Below are 9,462 nucleotides of genomic sequence, written 5' to 3'. Positions count from 1 at the left end.
ATATGGCCTGCCAAGCCTGAACTATTTACTCTCTGGCCCTTCACAGAAAAAGTTTGCCAACCCATATCCTAGATCAAAGGCTTATTACATCACCCAAGACTGTTTTTCCAGAAACCCTGCAGATCCATGGTCAAAGGCAAAACCCACCAGAATCTGCTTTGTAAGTCCAGGAGGAGAAGCTTAGCAATGGACCTGCAACAAAAAGTAGCCCTTTAATCCTGAGCATGTCAGTCCTTTGGGTTGGTGACTGGAGACTGGGATCTGAGCCTCCAGGCCAGCAGACAACTCCTCTTCCAGGGGCATTGGAGGTGAATCCTCACAAGACCTTTGCCCAAATGAAAGAACTGTATTTCTCCCTTCCCCTCCACCCCGGAAAAAGCAGTTCATCAACTGATGACTGTCCTTAGAGTTAGGAAGAGTAGAATGTCCCAGCTCAGAGGCTGAGGGACAAATGGGGAGGGAACAATGAACCATTCCAGCACTTGTTTGGTTTTTAATGCAGTTATTTGACACAATGTTCTGCTAGTTCTGTACCCGGCTGGGCTATGACAGCTCTCTGCAGGAGGGGGAGAGGTGGGCTGGGACTGGGCAGAGGCAGGGGGGACAGAGAAACTAGGACCGAAGGCTCACTGTCCTTTCAGCAGAGTTTCTGATTCATTTTTATTACTTGTTTTTTCTGCTTATACATACAAAACATAATATTACCTTCCCTTTCCTGAATGATTATCACATGTCATTCAATTTAAATTGAAACAGATGATCTCAAGCAAATGTTTCCAAATCTCCATAGGATTTGTAGGGGAGGAAACTAAAACCTGGGTTGTTTAAAATTCTTTCTTGGTGTCTGACTTGTAATGCCAGCATCTAGGCTTTTCCCACCAAACCTCAAGTGTGCCACAAAATCAAGTGTGTCTTCAGTCCTGAGCATGTTTCTACTCTGTGATCACTCATGACATCCCCATTGTAAAGAAGCATTCTCCCAAGGGCATTTCCTCAGAACACCAACTCCTGGGTCATATAGGAATGCTTTTTAAAAAATCCTGCTTGGGGAATAAAGCATTTGAACAACTCAGATTTCTTTACTCAAGAACTTCTCAGAGCCTTTAATAGGCAGCATTCGCTGCCTTTCCACCTCGATGATTTTAAGGTATTATATTTCACCTCTCAGAGATTTATTTTCCTCTTCCAATAAACAAGAACAATAACATCTGCCTCTTGAAGTGTTAAATGTCATTTCTCTTTCTGTTTTTGGCCAAGTTCACTTAATTCCCATTTAAATGAAGTGAATTCTAACAACCCGAGGGAATCTGTTGCAGAAAAAAAAAAGTCACTCCAACAATAAAATAAGGTAATGCCTGTTGGCTAAATGCATAGCACAGGACACATTTGTCATTTATTGTACTGTTTTCATAAAGGAAATGATGCATCTAGAATAGAGAAACTCAAGACAACCATTCTGGGTCTACACTGCATATTAACATGCCATCATGAGGGGAGAAAGCCACAGGGGTGGGTACCTAATGGTGGAAATGCAGCCACTGTACCAGCAGATGGGGGGAAACTTTGGAGCAGCCAAAACCTTTAAAGCACTTCTTTCAAATCACACTGTGAGGATGACTGTTTTTCCATGCATCTGGTCAGGAGTCATCCAACTTTCACTTAAAGGGACAGAGAGTAAATATTTTAGACTTTACAAGTTGTACAGACTCTGTTGCAACTGCTCAGCCCAGTTACTTCAGCACAAAAGCAGCCAAATGTAAACGGGCATGGCTGTGTGCCGATAAAACTTTATTTACAAAATCAGATCTTCAGGCCAAGTGCTGTAGTTTGCCAACCCTTGTTCTAGATGCCAGACATAGGTAGACAGGCCTCTTGACATGACATTTTAAAAGCTTTTTGTTCATTTGTTTGTTCCACAGAACACTGAACACTCTCAGAATTAGTATTCCAAAGTGCACAACTTTGGGAAAATTTCAGAGTTTTGAGTTTCAGAGTCATTTCCTCAGAACAGACACTGAGGCAATAAAGATGGTGAAGCAGAACTAGGCAAATGGGTTAAGTCTTCAGGGAACTGGGCTATTTGTTATGTAAGTTCAAGTCCTCAGACACCTGGAAGGGGTCCAGGACCCAGAGCAGATGCCTGTCCAACTGCTCACAATGGATAAAGCTTACAGCGTGGGGCCACAGTGTTTCCCAAAACAGTTTATTTGATTCTGTTAGTCAGGGAATGTCTGCCAGTAACCAAGCCCACCTGAAAACCTTTGAGACACAGGAGATCATCAAGATCAAGAGCCTGTCCTCTGAAGCCATCCAGCCTGGGTTCAGGTCACAGTTCCACACTTGGCTTAAGCAAATTAGCTAAAATATCTATGCTTCAGTTTTCTTAGCTGTAAAATGGGAGTATCTAGCTCTTAGGCAAGAATTCAGTGCATTACACTTAAAGAGCTGGCACAGGCACATACTATGTGAGTATTGCTGCCAGCATGAATTGTCTATTGTTGTTAGTATTTCCTTATGCTATTGTTATTTCAGGGCTTACTGAATCACCTAGCTTTGCAGGAGCCAAGAGGTCATCATAGACCTTCTCTCTCCATATTTTTTCTTTCTGCTTCTCTGTTCTCTTCTCTGTATAGACCTATTTAATTCTATTAGCACATGGCCCCTCATGGCTGCTTTAAATGGAAGCCCAGCACCCGGACCACATCCTCTGTAGGCCAGTACCCCACAGAAAGCAGACTCAGTCTCTGTGTCAGGTTGTGTCAGGGGCCCACCACCCTGACCTCAGGATCCTGTGACAGATGACATCACTTGGTCCATAACGCTACTTTTCCTGGTTTCTGGGCAGCCCTGGTCTCCACAAAGGGAATGTGCTCAAAGGTGGAAATGATGGGCATGTCTGGTGCTGTGTCCTGAGGCTAAGTTCACCCTAGGCACACAGGTCTAGACAGCAGACATTGGCTAGACCCTGAGTCGTCAGTGGAGAAGGAATTTTCCACTCTACATGACTATCCAGGCTTCCACTGACTCAGAACCTCAGCAAGATCCACACACAGGTGGCAGGATTTTATAGCAGACCTATGGGTGGTCCCAGAGTGGCTGGTAGCTGACACCATGTACAAAAATAACTATAAAACATGGAAGAATTTGCTTATTTCCATTCATTTGCTCACTTGTTCAACAAATATTTATTGAGTGACTTCTAAGTGCCATGCTGGGGAATATGCATTTTTTAATTAATAGAACAAAACAATTTTTTTTTCAATGAGATGAGGGATATTTTTGTAATCTCAGATGTGTTGCTTTCAACCCACTCCTCCATGTGAACAGTCTATTTGGGAGATTCCCTGATGGTAACAACAAATCTGACTCTCTGTCTTATACACATGCTCCATAAGTTATTATTATTCAACCAGGTTACTGTGAACCTCATACAAAATTATCCCTGGAAACTGGCAGTGATGTTGTAAAATATTTCATACATACATTAAGAAAATAATTTATGTACTGCATAAAAGGTATCAAATAATAAAATGAAAAGCCTATAAATTCACCTCTAAGGCTTAAGAAATAGAATAACACCAGTTCCTCTGAAGCCCCATGTATTGGATCCCCAACCCTCCCCAAAGAGTAGATCACTCTTCTGAATTTGGTGTGAACATTCTCTGGTATTTCTTCATAGGCTATATTATATGTGAACATACAGATATCATTAGTTTTGTCTATTCTGAAATTTCATATAAATGCAATTATATTGTTTGTATTCTTGATAGTTATTCATTCATTCCCCTGTAACCATATTTAGATTTTTGTTATTAAAAACAACATTAAAACAATATTAAAAATTTCTGAATCATGTTTCCTGGTGCAGATGTACAGAGCCTGAGGGCAGAAGTTTGGGTCATCAGACATGAGCATCTTCATATTTACCAGACAACCACATGCTATTTTCTAAAGTTATTGTACCACCTTACTCCAACCACCTTACTTTGATGGTTTTGTCCATTTGGTGAATATAAAGTGGTACATGGTGGTTTCACTTGTTATTTCCCTGATTACTAATAGGACTGAAAAAAATTTTTTATATGTTTATTAGCTGTTAAGTTTTCCTGTTCTTTGAAATATCTATTCCTGTCTTTTGCATATATTTTTTCTATTTCTGTTCTGTTTTCTATTTCCTGTTTGTTTTGTTTGATATATATATCTATATACCTACATACACACACATGCATGTATTTGTCCTGTATAGATGATGCAACTGTCATCTCAGTTTGTGGGTTTTCTTTATACTTTTACATTTTTTATTGTATTATTTAAAAAGCAGACCTTTATATATTAGTATACTCTAATTTTAGAATTTTTCCTTTAGGTGTGGCCTTCTTTGTCTTGTTTAAGAAATCTTTTCTCACAATGAAATAAAAAAAAAACAGATATTCTCCAATAATATCTTCTAAAAGTTTTGAAGTTCTACTTTCACATTTAATTCTTTGGTCCACCTGCCACTGGTTTTATAGTATTACATATAGCAGGGAACTCATATCATTGTACTTTCCATAAGGATTACCAATTAAGTCTGCACGATGTAGTCCTTAATTCATCTTTTGTCCCATAATCTGCTACCTGCCATGTATAAATTTTACACTTATGCATGAATCTATACCCAGGCTCTCTCTTTTAGATATAGGCATGTTAGCTTATATCTGCCCCAAAAGAGTGTGAATTTATTTATCATACCTTTTCAATAAGTCTGGATTCTGGGGGTGTGATCTCTCCTTATTTTTTCCTTCTTCTGAGTGTCTTGGTGCTTCTTGGCCCTTTGTTTTTCTATGTGCATATTAGAATCAGCTTCTTAAGTCCTGGGAAGAATTTGTTCTGGATTGATAAATTAATTTGAGGCATACTGGTATATTTATGATATTGAGTCTTCTTACCATGTCTTTGGTACATCTCATTCATTCTCTTTTCATTGGATATTTGGGTTATTTCCAGGTTTTTGCCATCAAAAATGTTTATGTAGGTTTTCTTCAATACCTTTCAGCATAGTTTTATGATTTTTCTTTCAAATTTTGCACATCTTTTGTTAAATTTTCTCCTAGATACCTCATATCTTTTTGCTGTTGTTATATGCAGTGGCATTTTTAAAAATTAAAGAACACAGCTGTTGCTTAAGAGCTTCATTGTAAGCTATATTCTTACTGTGTTACAGTGGAGGTAGATGGAATCAGATTTCTAGACAGCTCTGTTTTCCAAATCCTAGGGTTCACTTCTTAAGCTGTTTTGTTTTCTTCATTACTGTTATTTTGTGAGGCAGGGATTCAATTTCCATCCCCAGCTTAATGTGTGCCTGATTAAACATTTGAAGTTTATTGTAATTATAGGAAAATTAACCTAAATATATTGTGACATTTATTTAAACTGCTCACAACCTTATTATTTCAAATTCCTTCAAGATTCTTAAAACAGTTGAGCTTCTTAAGTCCTGGGAAGAAACTGTATCTGGATAAGTAAGCTATTATTTTACTAGTTAATAGTTAAAGAAAGCTATATCTGGATAAGTAAGCTATTATTTTGCTAGTTACTAGTTATTTGCATCTATTTTAAATAATTGTATTACTATACAAAAAATAATTGTAATGAAGAAGACAGAGGTTACGTTCTCCAAAGTCAAAACTCAGAAAGCATTGTTTAGTGGTTGCAGCTTCAGAAAAATTTTAGGCGAATTTATTAGGCAAAATGAATGATCTCAGAAACATTACACTCACCAACCCAAGTCAGTGGAGCAATGGCTACCTTCATGCACTCGATGGCAGTGAAGTTGTGTGTGTGGACATGACATTAGAATTCTGGGGCCATGTGGCCAAATTCTACATTTATGAAATTCTAAGTTTCTAATAAACTATGTCACCAATCTAGCAGAAATGAGTCAGCTTAGAGTTTAGCTGCGGTGTGTTATTTGACTAAGGAAGAGCCAGCGATTGTCAAGACAGTTAATGCATGCCATGTAGTGGCATAAGATGGGTGGTTACAGAAGTTTAGAAGTAAGATGGGCTAGCCATGAAGAAAGGCTGGTGCCTCCTAATTATGGAACCGTTTAGACAGAACGGCGATACTCTTTGCTTTTTTATTTTCAGAATGACTGAGTGGCACTGTGGTAGAGTTACTGTTGTTCCTCTCTCCTGGAAATAGCAATTCCTTAGTCCCTTGAAGTTATGCATGGTCACATGACTTGCTTAAGCCAATGAAGTGTGTGCAGACGTGGCACTGTTACCTCAGGGAAAGTGTGTAACCTCTCTCTCTGACTTGGGGCCATGGAGGAGCAACACCAAGACTCACATGGGAAACAGCTGCCAGGATTGTCTGTAAGACCTGCGGAGGACCTGCATGGGCCCGAAACACCTTCTGTTAAGACTTTAGGTTGTTCGTTGCAACACAGCAGGCTCTTCTGCATGCTGTAGAAACCATCCCTGATGACCCACCTTATGTGAGTCATGAACTTGAGGACTAGCAGGCAGGACCATGGACTTCAGTTTCAGAGATCTTGACTCTTTCCTTCCTCGCATGAACCCTGCCAAAGGTGAGGGAGATGGGACCTGCTATCCAGTCATGAACAATTCATACTCACAGTTCTAGGATAAGAATAAGAAGGAGAGTTAAGTTATATAAACTAAAGGATTCCATTCTCTAAGGCCATAATTTCATTATCTTTCAAGGATTAAAAAAATAAAAATATGTATGCATCTATATGATAATTCTATATACATTTGATATGGGCAGATGAGCAAACTTTGTGTCTTCTAACTTCTGTAAGATTATCAGTGGCAGAAAATAGCTACTTTCTCAAACAAGAGCTCTGTCCTTAGCCCACCTGTATATCTTACAAGCACCAGAGGCACAGAATTTACCAACAAAATGCAAAATGTAATATTTATTTAGTGGCTCCCCTTTGAAGCTAGTAAATCCCCTTCCTCCTGTTTCCTACCTTATGAGAGCTCCCACTTCACGGGGGATCATTGAAAATGAAGGGGACCTTGGGCCTTGGCATTCCTCACCCCTGATACGCTCTCTTTCTGCTGTGACCTCAAATGATCTCTGTTCTTGCCTTTCCAGACTTCACAGTCTACACACTAGTAAAAGTGGTCTTGTCTTCTCCTCTCCCCAAAAACAACAAAAAAATTAGGAAATAAAACACTTCAAAACTCATATAGGATCACAAGCAAATCCCTCTCTGATTTGGGGAGAGGGGAGGAATTTCTGTTTTAGTTTTCACCCCTCCCTTCTTTCTGACCCTTGCCCATTCCCACCCACCTCCACCACACCATTTCCTTCACCCATGGTCCTTGCAGAAAAGTCCCCAACCCCTCTCTGGTACCTTCCTGTTCTTAGCTAGGTTACAGGCAGTGACAGAAACACTGGCTGCAACAAATAAACAAAAGGGGGCTAAGAGTCAGCCAATCCTATTTTACAGGATGACAGGAAAGCACGGGGATGCCCCTAAGGTCCCCACTGCTTTATACAAAGCATAGGGAGACCACTTGGAGCCAGAGGAAGACCAGGCTAACAGGGGTGGGGAGGACCCGGGATGTATTTTTCACTCAAAAAACCTTTATGATGCAATAGAGAGAATAGAAAAAGAGAACCATTTGCCGTAGTAAATATGGTTTTGACATTTCCTTGAGGTGAGGCAAGCTTCAAAAGTTGGAGTCCCATGATGATATGGAATTATTAATTTCCTTTTAACTTCATTTTTTTAAAGTGCTAATAGTTTTCTAGAAATTTTAATTTGGAATCCAAATAACCTGAATGTTTTCTCCGACATCACAGGTACTATTAACTGTAAGGTGATAATAACATTATCTAAGATCTGAGGGCTTATTATATGCTAATAACTACACTGAGCATTTTTAACTTTTCACAGAAATATCATGAATGAGGTGCTGTGATCTCCATTTTACCAATGAAGAAATAACCTTTAGGATGGCGAGGTTGCCTGAGGATGATGTTTGTGAGCAGCAGAATGGGGACTTGGCCCTAGGCCAGCCCATCTCAAGCCCCAGGGTCTCAACCCTGTGCAGGTGCATCTGCTCTGACTCTGAGACTTTGAGTGTCTCTTGGAAGAACTTAATACACTTGACTTGGATCATGTTGAATTTTTTCTTAGCACCAAAACACAGGAGCAGAACTCAGAACCCATGGATTATATTCTTGACTCTCCTTTGATCCGTGGGCCTTTGACTCTCTGTGATGACAAGTCGTGGACATGGTCACCAAGGGCCAAAGGAAGAAAAGGCTGGCACCAGGAGGTGTGTGGCTCTGCATCCCTGAAAACCCAGTTTCTTTCCCCACTGCTTGAAGAGTCTGCAGGGCTCACAGGGCACCTCAGGGGGGTCTACAGGACATGAAAGGCAGTGGCTCTGCACTCCCCGTGCCCGGCTTGGCAGTGGTCTCATACCTGGATTCAGAGAGACTCCAGGTTCCCCACAGACATTGCCCTTGGTTCAGAGAACATCAGCAACATTTTGAGCATTGGAGGGGCAATTCCCGTGAAAAGGCCAGTCTTCTTCCCACTATGTACACTGGCCAAAGAGCTGTTTTACTTCATAGTTTTGAGCCAGTTGCAGGCATTCAGTCCCTGGAACCTCCCACCCTCCCTTCCACGCCAGCTTCAGGCCTACTAGAGCTGGTCAATAAGCCTTTGCCTTTCACATTTGGGCTGGGAAAAAGTGAAAACTGATCTAATAATAATTAGTTATGGTTTAATATGCGAGATTGGAGGCTCTCATTTTCTGTTCTGGAGCCTGGTGAGGAAAAGCGGAAGGGAAGGGGAGATTGACGGGAGAGTATTAACCCCTGATGCCAAGAGGAGGAAATGGCCCTCAGGCGTCTCCTTGTGCCCTGGTTAGAAGCCACAGCAACCCTCAAAGGAGCAGAGAAACCCAGTGGAGGTGGAGATAAGAGTTTTATTTTATTGTTCTCTTAGGCCAGGCACCTGGGCACGTGAATGGCTGCCTGTTCATTTGTAAAGACTGTAGTCTCACGCCTGCCTCCCTCTTCAGGCTCCAGGAAAGAGAGTTCGGGTTCAGATAACTGGCTCTGGGTAAATAGCAGCTTGTTTTCGTGATGCAAGAGATGTATTTACTTTTCACTTAATGAAGGGGAGTGATGTCTTGAGTAAGATATGACCTGACACAACTACAAATGTTAAGTCCAAACATGATAGGATAAACTCTTTCCAGAAATTTCCAATTTGTTACTAAATAAAATCAGTGTTGGTGGTTTGAGTTGCTGCGGGGATATTTCACTAACTTTCTGATGGGAAACACAGGAATGGAGAAGCAAACTGAAGATACTCTGTGTGTGTGTATAAGAAAGAGTTGTGAGTTTGTGTATGAGTCTGTGCGTGTTTTGTGTTATAGCACAGCCGTAATTTGACACACTGTAGGAAGATCATCCTATTTCTCACTGGTG

Source organism: Manis pentadactyla, chromosome 3 (genome assembly GCF_030020395.1).
Source record: "Manis pentadactyla isolate mManPen7 chromosome 3, mManPen7.hap1, whole genome shotgun sequence".
In the NCBI taxonomy this organism is placed as follows: domain Eukaryota; kingdom Metazoa; phylum Chordata; class Mammalia; order Pholidota; family Manidae; genus Manis; species Manis pentadactyla.
Note: the sequence above shows the minus strand (reverse complement) of the source record.